The sequence below is a fragment of the Actinia tenebrosa genome, unplaced genomic scaffold (genome assembly GCF_029948245.1).
Source record: "Actinia tenebrosa isolate PJP-AT-01 unplaced genomic scaffold, QUT_ActTen_1.0 PGA_scaffold3__52_contigs__length_22856419, whole genome shotgun sequence".
NCBI classification, from domain to species: Eukaryota; Metazoa; Cnidaria; class Anthozoa; order Actiniaria; family Actiniidae; genus Actinia; species Actinia tenebrosa.
In genome coordinates this window covers 9,470,532-9,485,490 of record NW_028292580.1, presented here as the reverse complement: position 1 = coordinate 9,485,490, position 14,959 = coordinate 9,470,532, and the positions used below count along the sequence as shown (strand labels likewise).

The following is a 14,959-nucleotide window of genomic DNA, read 5'->3' as shown; positions in this document are numbered from 1 at the left end:
TGACACGAGAGCATAGTAGGAAGTAAAAAGACATGATAGATTCATTGTCTGGCTATTGTGCTTCGCTTCATTCTGTCTAAAGAGAAAAAACAATGTTTTTAGACGTCAATGATGAGTATATGGGTTATTTAGTATCAATATAATAGAAACCTTGAAATTCCCGTACGACTTTGAATCGTCCTAGCCCGACAAGCCTGAAGCTCTCCATGAATCTAGACTCCCATCTCCTGTGAATAGTAAGCTCAAAACCTTTGGTCAGTATTTGCCAGGGTTTCCTTTCGTTCACTTCTTTTTATTTGGTTAAATGATAGTCATGGCCGTGCCAGAAACGAACTAGGAGGAATAACAATCAATATTTTAAAAAAAATCTACAGGAAATGCAATGTACTTACTTATTTAGATATCACAGGAAGCCCAATTTTATGGATACAGAATTTGCTTTCCTTACCATGAAACCCATCCACAGGCAGTCTTCTGTAACCCCTTTTTTTGGCTTCCCACTCTAACCACTCCGTCGCCATCTTGACTGAACTTTCATTCTTAAACCCTGTTTCTTCTCGTATTCTCGTAAATGCCCCAGTTGGCATATTTTGGATGATGGCCTAGAGGTAGAGAGCATTAGCGTCATACCCCATGGTCTTTTGACACACTTTGACTTCTTTAACTTGACATGTCATCTCCACTTCTCTGATCTTGGTCTTTTCCTTCTCGTGGTAGGTGGAAGATGATGCTTGGTCCACTCACCATATTCTTTTTGAACAGATAGTACAGATCTTCGTGTTTTTCATCAAACAAGGAGAAGATGTCAATTTCAAAAGTCATGAAGAAATAGGTCAGTGTCATCAGCGTCACACCAGGGATGGGAATACCTTGTCTCAGCATGTCAATTTCCTTGTCTTTCCAGAACGCACACATCTTCTCCAGAGCCTCGCAGCGGGGTTGGACATCCAGATCGTTACACCAAACCAGGAGGACGCGAAAACTTTCATTTCATTCTCTTGCTAGACTCGATGGCAATACTGATAATCTCCTTGGGTGATATTACTGTTGGTGAGGGAGGAGTAGAAAGCATCATGGGGTGGCAAAGTTGGGTAGTCGAGGTTGTCCAGGGAATTCATCTACTCATAGGGGAAGAAACCTAAAAAAATATTTAAAAAACCGTAGTTTAATATTAGGAAATCGTTAATGACACGACACTTAAAAAGTCATGATTACCAACCTTTAGTTTGAGGGCATTTATAGGATTTGAGAAACTTGTCGTAACTGAACCTTGGTGCGAGGAAGTTGGTCACATCCAAGAACTTGAGATTGTCCTTTTTCAAACACATGAAGTTGTTGTTTCTCTTTCGTGTTCTGTCAGGACGGGAAGCTTGCTTAGCCTGTTGACAAAACAGAAAAGTAATTAGGAAATCACTCAAGTATGAATGATAATTTAGAGTTTTTAATTTTTATATCTTTTGATTTTTACACAAATTTATACTTTCCTCCAACTTGACTAGGGGATGTTCTCTCTTCTTTTCTTTCTTCTGATTTTCAGGAAGAATTGAGAAGGAACACACGAATAGATTACTTGAGCGAGACTAATAGATGCACCATCGACAGATATTTTAACTCTGCAGTGATTAACAATTTTCTGCTCCTCGTTGGACAATCTATGAAAAAGTTATACTTGTATTGAAATTTGCTCAAGGAGATTACATTAGAAAAACTATTAGACTTACAAGTTTCTCTATTTCCCTTTCCAGCAGCATCTTGAATATCAACTCTGCACTAGCACAAATCCCGGGTATCTTGGTTACGTTCCAGTGCCTGTTCATTGTCTTCACACAACCTTCAACGATGTACGATCTTGGCAAGTTGGGTTCTAATTGTGCCATTTCGTGGTAGCACTCTCCGGAAAGAGAACATCTATCCATTATATAAACAATGGATTTCACTTTCTCTTTTTCTAGATCATCCAGTTTTTTATTTGACTACTCTTTTCTGTTAGCACCTATTTTCAAGTTAAAGCATAGTTAATAGGTTAAATTATGTAAACAATGTATTTCACTTTCTCTTTTTCTAGATCATCCAGTTTTTCATGGGACCACTCTTTTCTGTTGGCACCTATTTTCAAGTTAAAGCATAGTTAATAGGTTAAATTTGGCTCTAAAAAATGCAACTTATTTTTATATTTAACTAATATTGTGATTTACCTTGTTCTGTATCTCGTATATTGAGTGAGGGTGGAGTCTCTAGGACGCCTGGTTCTTTGTCGCTCATTGAAACTACGACAAAAATCAGATGTAACTTAGGAATCCATCTATAGGAATAAATCTATTTTAACCAAATATAAGAAAAATGACTAACAAAAAGTGAAGGGTTCGACTACAAAACGGTGTGAAAACTTTGTTCACATTCGGTGAAGACGGCTTCAAACCAAAACTCTGCAAATACATATGCACGCCATGGAAAATCCTTTTCAGACTTCAACCAATCGTGAACATAACAAGAACTGGATTTAAAGTTCTGTTCCATCAAAATTAAGGAGTCAGTTTACTTATGATATCTTATATGAAATTAGTTTCCTAAGTTATTCTATTTCTGTCGTCTTTGTTGACCAATGCTCTTTGCAATCTGCTTGCAAGTGTTCGTCACGACTGTGTGGTCGGTCTTCCGTTGGGCAATTCCTTCATGCAGTCACAAGTGAGCTTCTTGAAATCAAAGGCACAGCTGTCAGTGGTGTATCCGAACTTTGCTCCCGATAGTTGCTTTAGCTCATACTTCATCGTGTAACCCAAGGAATACACATCACTTGCCGTTCTCGGACTGCTCTTTGCAAGCGCTACCTCTGGTGCTAGCCACGGGAACTTTCCTGGGTTTTGGCGACTGTGATTTCCGTTGAGTTGATAGGCGTACTTTTGCCAAAGTCGATCAGAACAAGCTGCCACTTCTCCTTTGAATGATGACAGAGGATATGGTTGTGCTTAATATCGTTATGTAATCATTTTCGATCCGCTATCTTGGTTGAACATAGCAAGGAAGGAATTGTTAAAACTGGGGGCAGGGCCTCAATCAAAATGTGATATAGTTTAGGCTTTCAGTTAAATAGGCCTCTCTTAGGTGTTCCTCTATACAAATGGTCTGTTTTCGTCCTCTCGTGCCATAATAACCAAAGTCAAAACTGGTGATGTCCTTTGCTGGGCGTATTTGTTCAGCGTGTTTCTTCACTAAATAGCTGTTAAACTCTTGGATTTTTTGAATATTTGTACTTCTTTCAAAGAGAACATGGAACATTGATTTTTGTTCTCGTGCTTATACACTTTAAGCTTTACGTTAGTTAATGCGTACTGCGTCGGCCATGATGGTTCTTTTAAAAATCCCACGTCAAGCAAGTTTCCGTGCCAAGAAAGCTTCCGCGTCATGCATGGTTTATCTGAACACATTTCCCATGACCCTCCGCGACACTAGCTCATGCGCTTTACGCTTCACGGGTAACAAAGTTTCTCGGAAAGGGTGTATACATTCCGAAGTAAAACAAAATCAGAAAATCAGAAACATAGTTCATCATAAAAATACAATTGGCGTAACGCCGTTTTCTTATAAACTCTATCATTGATTTTCGCCCTTCCAATTCAAAATCCAGCCTCTTCTTCCTTTCCTGCACCTGAAGCTCTACATGCTGTGCTTTCAACTCTAACTCTGCTTTTCTAAGATCTAACTCCTGCTGCCTCAGCTTTGCTCGTTGATTATACATTTTGCTAAGTAGATCAATAGCTTTGTTATTCGTTGCTTTGCTTTCTTCTTGCCTATTCAGAAAAACAATTATTCAATTTCAAACAATACATACAACATACAGAAGGGAAGGTAGCTTTTGACCTATAATTGTGGGAAATATTGATTCAACTTTTAAAAAAATTATGAAATGACCCAACAGTTTTGTCTAGGTTGGGTATTAAGGAAACCATGTAACAAGTAGAATATGTTTCAAACTGTACTTTCCAGTTGTTTTCTTTTGTGGAGTGTCATACTCATCATCATCATAATCATCTGGTTGATCTGCATCACTGTCATCAACAGAATCAGCACGAGCCCTTTCTAAAAGGCCAAGATTACATGCATGAGTATGTATATACTTCCTAATGACTAAAATCAAAAGCAAATGACTCAAATGCAAATCTCAGTGAGCTAGCAAGTAAAAATATGGACTTTGCTTTGGGAAATTACTCGCTGGCTTGCTGCATGTGTTTTTAGTTATGAGTGGAGAATGGGGTTTAGTGTTATTTTCCAACCAAAACTCACTTGACATCCCTTCCATCTGTTTTTCCTCTTCCACTTTCCTCTTTTTCGTTTCTTTTTCTTGAGACTTCAGCAGCTGCATGTCTTCACGATAAAAAAATTATATCTTGCAAACATTCCTGTAGCTGTGAATACTCCTCAGTCCCAGACCTTAGAAATATTCATATTTCAGTTCAGAGAAATACATGATTAGTGATTGCAAGGTTGCAATCAAAAAGTATAAATAGCACATAAAAAATTGGCAACTTAATTTTATTCTATTTTTCTTCCAATATTCAGCCATAAACTAATATAAGATCCTCTATTAAACAGTTTAAAGGCCTATAAAATAATATTTATGACACATTTAAAATCATCTGAAAGTATTTGTAACAATTTTGTAACAATTGTAACAATTTTGTATGTATCTTTTTTTACGTGTACAAACTTAAGCTTACCTTTTTAATGACCTTTTATCTTCCGTCTTGAACTTGGCTAGAATACGTTCCAACCTCTCTTTGCAGCCTCTCCCCTTTATTTCTACCTGTTTACCCTCTCCTTTGCTGAACTCTTTGCTTAGTCCTGCAATAACTTCCCAATCAGCTGGTTTTTCAGGCTTTTGACTAGCTACCTCGAGAGCCAGTTGAATATCATATTCTACATTTAACCAACGAAATGAAGCCATTATTCTTTATTGATAAATACATAAAAAAGTAAGTACAAAGGGAAAGAAGTAGTTAACATCGAAATATGAAACAGAATGAAGTAGAATAAGCCTTTTCATAGTTTAAGAATCGATTCCACTGCGCATGCGATTTTATCCCGAATTTCTCACCTTTTGTTTAATTAAGAACCAAAGGTTTAGACAAAATGAGAAATTCGGGATAAATTCGCATGCGCAGTGGAGTCGATTCTTAAACTATGAAAAGGCTTATTCAGTTACTTTCACACAAAGCCGCCTACTTTAAGGTTTTCGAAAGAATATCATCGATCGCTGAGCTTAAATCATTATTTTGCAGTTTTTACCTTGGATTTCTCTAAATGAAACAGTCCGTTTGATGAGGCCGTAAAATTCAATACTTCGTACAAAATATAGACAAATTACCGGCAAACTTCGCAAAATCTCTAATGAAGCATTAAAGCACAAATAACTCAGGACATTTAAGTTTCTTCAAGCAATAAATCGTTCAACTTATTGTTGAGAATGAATCCCGCCAAAACATGGCGACGAGCAACAGAACTCCTTACGGTCAATTCAACTCTTAAATATCGCTTTAGATAAAAAAATTAAACAATACATGTCTTAAAAAAAGTTAATTTACCTTTAGGATGTTGCATGAGCCCGTAAAGATCCATAATTGACAGATAAAAGAAGAACTTTTGGTCACACTCGTTGACTGCTCCACTGAACATGGCTGATTCCACGTGACTGCCTCGTTTACATATCAAGACAAACCAACACCACGTGGGAGGGGAGAGGATTTATTTACGGTTCATCATAACCACAGGTAGCCCAAGCTTTGTTTCTGTGGTGTCCTGTTATAAGGAAATGTATGGGGATTCATCAAAACTTCAATAAAATCATTGAATCGTGAAATAAAGCCTCAAAATTTTACCCGATCATTGAGAAATAGCACTTCTTTCGCTCTGTGTGGTTATTTTTTTAAATTCAGTTTGTTTTAAGAGTTTTTTCCCCACCAGTAAGAAATAGTATTTGCTTATATGCTTAAGGTGGCTCGACCCCCTCACGCTTGACCGCTACCTTCCACTTTTGGAACGCTAGTGCATAAACGTCTTTTATCCGATTGCAAATCTTTTTTGCACATAAGTCACATAAAGATTGAATTAATGTTTGATGCAATTTTTAGTGAGATCGGACGTCATAACACGTGATTATGATGAAATATTTGTTTTCGTGCAATTACTCCCGTCTACGTTCATACCAGCGACAAAAACCGGTTCTCGTCCGATCACTGAGGTGAAACTCGGTAGGGCCAGTAGAGTACTTGGATGGGTGACCACCTGGGAATAACTGCTGCTGTAGAAAATTTTTTCCCATTTTATTCTCCTTATTATTTCAATTGCTTCAGTTCACTTTATTTGTTCAACTTTTTATCTTTCTACTCAATTCAATGGTGTTCTTGTTTTATGTCTGTGTTGTAGTTGTTTTTTCTTCCTTCCTCGAAATATTTATGGGCGCTTAAATCGTTTATCCAGCTTAAAGTACCTTATGTTGTGCAGTTACTTGTGTCTACGGTCATACCACCGAGAAAAAACCGGTTCTCGTTCGATCATCGAAGTACTGAAGCTCGGTAGGACCAGTATAGTTAAGGGCGGATCCAGGGGGAGGGTCGGGGGGTCACGACCCCCCTGTCATTCCTGAGGTCAAATGGGCTTCCTGTGGTAAAAATGCGACTGGGATTCCTTTGCCCACAAAATTTACCCCTGAGAGCCCCCTTCAAAAAACCCTGGATCCGCCCTTGATAGTACTTGGATAGGTGAGCACTTGGTAATAACTGCTGCTGTAGACCTTTTTTTCATTTATTCCCCTTCTCTTTTCAATTGCTTCATTTCACTTTATTCGTTCAACTTTTTATTTTTCTATTCTATTCATTGTTGTTCTTGTTTTCTGTTTGTTTTGTAGTGTCGTTTTCTTCCTTTCTAGAAAAGTTTTTTGGCGCTTAAATCGTGATCCAGCATAAAGTACCTTAAGTTGTGCAATTTCTTCTGTCTACGGCCACACCACCGAGAAAAAACCGATTCTCGTCCGATCACCGAAGTGAAACTCGGTAGGGCCAGCATAGTATTTGGATGGGTGACCACCTGGGAATAACGGGTTCTGTAGACTTCTTTTCATTTTATTCCCCTTCTCTTTTCAATTGCTTCATTTCACTTTATTCGTTTCACTTTTAATTTTTCTATTCTATTCATTGTTGCTCTTGTTTTCTGTTTGTTTTGTAGTGTTATTTTCTTCCTTCTTTGAATGGTTAGTTGGCCCTGAAATCGTGATCCAGCATAAAGTACTTTAAGTTGTGCAATTTCTTCTGTCCACGGCCATACAACCGAAAACAGCCGGTTTTCGTCCGATCACCGAAGTGAAACTCGGTAGCGCCAGCGTAGTACTTGGATGGGTGACTTCCTGGGAATAATGGGTGCTGTAGACTCTTTTTTCACTTTATTCCCCTTCTCTAATCAATTCCTTTACTTCACTTTATTCGTTCAAGTTTTTATTTTTTTTACTCCATTTGTTGTTGCTCTTGTTTTCTGTTTGTTTTGTAGTGTTGTTTTCTTCCTTTATAGAAAAGTTTGTTGGCGCTTAAATCGTGATCCTGCATAACGTACCGTAAGTTGTGCAATTTCTTCTGTCTACGGCCAAACCACCGAGAAAAAATCGGTTCTCGTCCGATCACCGAAGTGAAACTCGGTAGTGCCAGCGTAGTACTTGGATGGGTGACCTGGGAATAACGGGTGCTGTAGATTTTTTTTCATTTTATTCCCCTTCTCTATTCAATTCCTTTAGTTCACTTTATTCATTCAAGTTTTTATTTTTCTACTGCATTCATCGTTGTTCTTGTTATCTGTTTGTTTTGTAATGTTATTTTCTTTCTTTCTAGATAAGTTTGTTGGCGCTTAAGTCGTGATCCAGCATAAAGTACTGTAACGTTGTGCCTTTGTCTTTTATTCTCTTATCATACTCAACATACACAAAACCAGTCGACTCACTCGCACACACACTAGCCTCGTGCTCTATGTTACATTTTGTCCCCCACTAGCGGAGGGGTACGTCAGTCGCTACACAACTCCCCTCTCTAATAAGCACTGTCTCAGTGCGGAAAATTGCAAACATGTCAACAAAACTAATGGTTACATCAATTGGATAAAAGTTTAAGTCTATAACTAATCAATCAAAGTTTAGAGTCTAACAGTTAACATTGTTTTGTCTTTTTGAACATTTTATTTCTCGACTTTCTTCTGTTTGGCCACTGGAAATCGTGCTACACAAGGTGTGCACAGTCTCATGTAGATGTGATTTACTCCGCAAATCGAAAATGTTCAACTTTCCTGATAACTTAATAATTGACTTGTTAATGTTTACTGTGTCTTGAAATCACCGAGTTATGTCTAATCCAATCACCAAATCTCTTTGGAGCTCTTATTGTTCTTTTCGGCCTTTTTCTTTCACCCTGTTCCTTGTCTTTCTTCTCTTTTTGATCTCTTTGCTGCTCTCTGAGATCTTTCTCTTCTTCGGTTGCCTTCGGGCTTTTATTTACCTTTCTGTTCTTTCCTTTCTCTTTTCTTTCATCCTTTTTTCCTTTCTTACATTCTTCTTTTCTTTCATCCTTCTTTCCTTTCTTACATTCATCTTTTCTTTCCTCCTTCTTTCCTCCCTTTTCTTCCTCTTTTCTTTCACCCTTCTTTCCTCTCTTTCCTTCCTCGGCTAGCCAACTTTTCAAAGGTGGACCAAGGTATGGCTTGAGACGATCCACGTGGACTACCTTAGGCTTAGAGGTGGCTGTCTTTTTAATCCTGTAGACGACATCCGACAGTGCGGCCACTTCCAAGAAGGGTCCTTCCCAGGGACAGTCCAGCTTGGCGCTTCTGCCCTTCTTCCTTCGAATGTTATGCAACCAAACACTTTCACCTACCTGGAGTCGCCTCCAGGCAAGCTTCTTGTCATAATTCCTTTTCTGTCTGGTTGCTGCTTGTTTCAGATGTTGTTGTACATTGTCGAACGATTCAGCTAATCTTCTCCTAAGTGCCTTTGCGTACTCACCAGGTATTGGTGGTGCATCTGGAGTTTTCTCTGTGATTACATCTAGGGGTACTTCCACTTCGCAACCTAGCATCAGTTGATTTGGAGTGTAGCTTTTACTGTCACGTACTGCTGAGCGGTATGCCATCATGCACATAGGAAGTTGGAAATCCCAATCTTTTTGGTCTTGTTGTGGTTTGCCGCGAAGCATCTCGATTAAGGTGCTATTAAATCTCTCCACCTGCCCGTCAGATTGAGGATGTGATGCGGTTGTTCTTGTCTTTTCAATGTCCAAAAGTTTACAAATTTCGGATATAACTTTGGACTCGAAGTTGGTCCCTTGATCGCTGTGTATTTGTCTTGTTACTCCAAATCTACACACAAAATCAGATACTACCTTTTCGGCGACTGTAGTTGCTGCTTGGTCAGGTATGGCACAGCTTTCAGTCCATTTAGTAAAATAATTAGAGATAAACAAAATGTACCGATTACCTCTTTGTGTGACCGGCAAGGGTCCTAGGATATCCATTGCAATCCTTTCCATGAGCGCTCCAACGATGTACTGTTTTAAGGGGGCACGTCGTTTCTTTCCTGGACTCTTCTTAGCTTCACATTCATGACAACGAGTGACCCATCTATGGACTTGAGCAGTTAGACCAGGCCAATAGTACCGTATTCGAAGAGCGAGTACAAAAACACCATGGCTTGCTGTTGTATGGTTGTGATGAGCTGCTAGTGCTTGTTCTCGTAGGTTATAGGGTAGCACAATCTGATATGTCAATTCATCTCCGCTCTCACTTTCCCATTTCCGGTAGAGAACAGCATCTTGTACCTTCAGACGGTCCCACTAGGCCCATAGAGCTTTGATGGTGGTATTTTCTTGTGATACTACTTCCCAAGAAGGGCGCTAGCTAGAAGATTTCTTCAGCTCGATAAAATTCTTAAGTGTAGGGTCAGCCATTTGTTGCTGTGCCAAGTACTGGTAGGTCCATTCGGGCTCAATCTTAACAGTACATGCGGTAACTCGTGGTTCCTTTACGTTATTTGATGGCTGACTCAGCTGTTCATCAATGTCCGTAATCGACGGGTGACCAGACAAGTCTGTCTGAATTTATGAAACGATACAAGCACTACTTACAGATCAGCAAGTTTACGGTTCGAACTGACCATGCACCATTGAGATTTATCTTGAAAACTAAGAAACCTGAAGGTTAACTGGCTCGTTGGGTTGCCCTCCTCAGCACCTTTGACTTTGCCATCGTGTACCGTCAAGGACAGCAGCACTGCAATGCTGATACAATGTCCCGAATACCTTGCACAGAAAGATGAAGATGGTGACAGAACCACACAAAAGGTTTAAATACAGTTGAAGTTGGAACACAGACACAATAGCTAAAAGTTCCTTTCGCGTAGTGCAGTAGTTACGTTCTGACTTAGAGAGAGTGCGGCTAGAGAATGCTACAGTCCTTTAAACACCGTCCTGTATCTGTGAAAAAACACACCCGATGCCGTGATTACTGGCATCGGTATCAAGAACGAAGGGTGCGTCCATCTCGGGATAAGCTAATACTGGTGAGTTAGTCAACATTTTTTCTTTTTCCCCCGAAACGTTGCTTAGAATATCATCTAGTATATACAAATCTATTGTAGAAAAGACGAGACTGTATAAAGAAAGGATTAGACGTTTTGGGCTGAAGAACTGATTTTAAGGAAAAAGCGGCTGTTATATATGTCACTGAGATTTTTATGTGCAACAACTGATTACGAGATGGCGAAGGGATGGTAAAACGATTTTCTCAAAGAACAGGTGAAATATATTGGAAAGAAAGTTTTGACCGTAATAACAGAGACAAAAAGATAAAAATAGATATAAATTGAGAAGTTAAGTCGAGTTGGCAATGATGAGTGAAGCAAAGCCGCCGACTGACCGTCGTTTTTCAGTAAACTTTTCAGTGTCATTCTTTGCTTTCAATACCATAATACATTTGTCTAGTAGGTTTATGCTAAAACAAGTAGAGTACTCGTTCTTGTTTTCTACGCGCCTCATCGACAATATATTGACTCATAGGAAACTCGACCTGGACTTCAGTAACTTTGGATTAATATATATGAGTATTGTTTAACTAATTCATAGGAACACCAGACACTGAGCAAAGAGAAGAAGAAGAAAGAGAGAACAAACATCTAAAAGAAGAAGAGATGGAGAAGAATAAGGGGGGGGGAGAAGAGAAGGAGAAAGAAGAGAAGGAGAAAGAAGAAAAGGTAAGGGGAAAAAAGATGATGAAGAATGAGGGCTAAAGGGCGCAAGAAGCAAAAATTAATGGATGGAAAACAAGGCTCAGATCGAACTTCACATTGAAAACTAAATAAAATGGATGATAATTGATGATATTAGGTTCGGCTCACGTAAATTTTGACGTTTGACCATAGTCGAAACGTGATAACTGAAATGTAAAAAAACACTGACTATATTTTCAGCACTAATTCAACATGGCGTGAAAAGCTGAATGTTGAAATATTGAGTTAGGGGTGAGGTTGCCATTAAGCTAGCTAAGCCATGCAGCAAAAGAAACAAAAAGCTATTTATTGAATACCGTCTCCAGCTTCTTGTGGACGGTCCAATCCGTATATTTTTGAATACGCTGACGTAACAGCGCTAATCCTTAGAGAGAGCTCATGGTCATGCTCAAGCACACTTACTTCATTCCTTTACTTCATTTATATTTACAAATATCATTAAAACACAAATATACCGTTAAAAGGCCGGTATCCAAAGGCCGCGGGATTTTAAAACATTCAGTGGTGTTGTTAAAAACCTGATGACGATTTTTATGCGCGAATATTTGTTAGCGACGTATAGGAATGAGTTGAAAGCAAATCCAAACTGAAAAGTGATTGATGTAATTACGTAATGGTGCACGATATCCAAAACTGACCGTGCACGATGTACAAGCTGATCGTTTGCGATTACGAATGAAACCAATCTGATCGTGTTGGATGGGAAATCGCACACGATTTCCCGAGATAGAATTGATCCAATGTGTTGTATCACACTCAGAACTTTAAAACTTTAGCAAGAATTCATTTTGTTTAAGTGATTTACTTTCTCGCAAAAATAAAATAAAAGTGTCTTATAATCGTTATAGTGCGTTTGACAAAAGATATTTTGGAGTTGTTTGTCGGAAATATTTTATTTTCACTCCGAAAAATGTTATAAAGTCACTCTGAACCATGAATCAATCCCCTCCCCTCCCCTGTGGTGCTGGTTTGTGTTGACGTGTAAACGAGGCAGTCACGTGGTATAAGAGGAGCAGTCGACGAGAGAAGTTGTTGTGTGAATATTTTCTGACTAAAAATCCTTCTTTTAATCCTCAAATATGGATCTTTACGGGCTCATATAGCATCCTAAAGGTAAATTACCTATCATTTTAGCTATATATTGTTTAATTATTTTATTTAGAGCGATATTTTAGAGTTGAATTGACCGTAAAGAGTTCGGTTGCTCGTCGCCATGTTTTGGCGGGATTCATTCTTAACAATTTAGCTTCAAGTTGAACGATTTATTGCTTGAAAAAAACTTAAATATCCGAAATAGATTATGCTTTAATGCTTCTTTGGGAATTTAGCAATGTTTCATGGTAAATTATCTATACTTTGTGCGATTTTGTTGGATTTTACATGCTCATCAAACAGACTATTTAAGTCAGTTTTCGTTCGGCGTTTGATTTTTGTTTGCGCTTGGAATCTTGAATGAATACGAGTTATTATGAGAATAAGAGACATCAGATTTCTCCAAATCCAAAGATTACTGCACGTCCTTTGTGATCGTAGGGTCTGAACTCGCCTAGAGTTAAATAAATAAACTTTTGTCAATCCAAGTTAGAAAGAACTGCTGCCCATGACTCTTCAGCTTCGCCTTCAGAGTCTTGGGAGTGAAGGGCTTAATAAATTATTTGTGGATATAAAAACACATATTTTGGTTGAGGATTTGGGCAAGCAAGCAAGGAATCATTATAAAATCCTGGTATTTTGGTTTCATTGAGGAATTTCGAGGAGATATAACAATCTTGTTGTGCCACAAGAGTTTTTTCGCTTCTAATGCTTTGACTCATTCGCAATGCTTCTCTTAAGCCTGGTTTCCATATGATCGCTCACGATCGCCGGATCGCTGAAAATGATGCCAGCGATCGTGAACGATTATATGGAAACACTTTTCAGCGATCGAGCGATCGTGAGCGATCGTTAGCGATTATGTGGAAACACATGTCAGCGATAGAGCGATCAAAATGTATCCCATAACACATCTGTCAGTTTTGGTAGCCATAGCAACGTACTAAACAAAACATTGGCCTTGAGTGAAGACTGTATATTCTAGATTGATTTTGAGTTCAAGTTATTTCTACACAATATGGCTGAAAGTCATGATAGTGCAGCCTTAAGGGAAGAAATCCGAAAGTATGAATGTCTGGACAACAGGAATATTCTCGATCAAACAGTGGAAGCTCATCGAATAGGTTGTGGTAAAGACCTTGCTGTTTTCTGTTTTTGAAGACGTCTCACCCAAAATCGATGAGATCTTTTCTGTTTCAAATGTGATCTTCACTTGGCTAAAGCAAGCAGAAGAACACTGCTTCCTCGTAGAAAGACGCTTTCTTCGTCCGCCATGTTGTCAAAACGCTATGCTACCACGCGTGGCTCATATGGATTACGACTTACCATAATATCCGTTTGCTCATAAAAGAGCCACAAACTCAAGTGGAGCTCGCTGTAGCATAAACTTCAGCGACCTAATGGAAACATGTCAGAAACTGATAGCGATCATGAGCGATTCATGCATCAATAATTTCAGCAATCCGGCGATCATGAGCGATCATATGGAAACCAGGCTTTACTAATCTTGTAATCTTATATTTTAACTTACAATTAATTTCCCTTACTTTAGTTGCTATGAGATTAAAATTTCCTTGAAGGTAAAAAATATGAAAAAATGTGAAAACACCCAGCATGTTAAACTGCATGTCAGGGTTGGCTGGTTTAATTTCATAATCAATATTAATCGATAAGATTAGTTGATTAATATTGATCAGTTATCGGCAGTAGATGATTAAACGATAGTTACATGAAGATAATATTATCGACAATAATTACAAGTTATAAACAATAATATAAATTGTTAGTTATGTTATAGCTATACATAAGTGAATTTATAAAGAATTATTTCTTTTTTACGAATGTATAATGAATCTTTCGTAAACCTTTTTGTTTCAATGATATATTTTTGTACTTTTAGAAACAAATTAAGATAATTAGAAACACTTAAATTGGGAGATCCGTTCAAAAAGTGATCAACCTTTTATTTATCAGTGGTATAGTTCTCATAAAGCTGTGTGAAAACTGACAAAAAGGGCTGTACGAATAGTGGCATATTGAGAGTAAAGGATGAGAGTGAAAGAAATAATAACAAGCTGATTCAACTGAACCATCATTGCATTCACAAAATGGAGGGGGCTTACATGCGATTTTAAATATATGAATTCAGAGCAGACTGTTGAAGACGCAGTAGCGTTTGCAGTATGGAGGCCTGCCTACTTAAAGATATGTTTAAAAGTTGATTATATTCTTTACAGTGGTGAGATTGATTTAAAAAAATATGTTTAAAGATTTTGAGTTACAAATATTGTTGTCTAATTCGTTCCGTGTAGGAATTACAGAAGGCAAAAAAAAAAAACTTTTAAAGCAGGCAGTTAAATATATTGAACCTGCTGTGCAACAAAGCCCAATTTTTACGCTTTTTGAAATCACTTTTTTCACAGTTTTCTGTGTTCTTGCTCTGTTTTATGTATTTGATGGATGATCTATGGGAAATAAAACTCACACAACAACTGAGATGTACATGTTTATTGACCAGAAATATGATACCAGAAGTTACAAAATTTTGTAATTCTCAGG

The 14,959-nt window shown here is 38.1% G+C and overlaps 2 pseudogenes; both read left to right on the top strand.

Moving 5' to 3' along the window:
• The first annotated feature begins 6,986 nt into the window (after positions 1-6,986).
• On the top strand, positions 6,987-7,105 carry LOC116287688 (5S ribosomal RNA; annotated as a pseudogene).
• Positions 7,106-7,621: 516 nt separating this feature from the next.
• LOC148908454 (5S ribosomal RNA) lies at positions 7,622-7,737 on the top strand (annotated as a pseudogene).
• Positions 7,738-14,959: the final 7,222 nt, after the last annotated feature.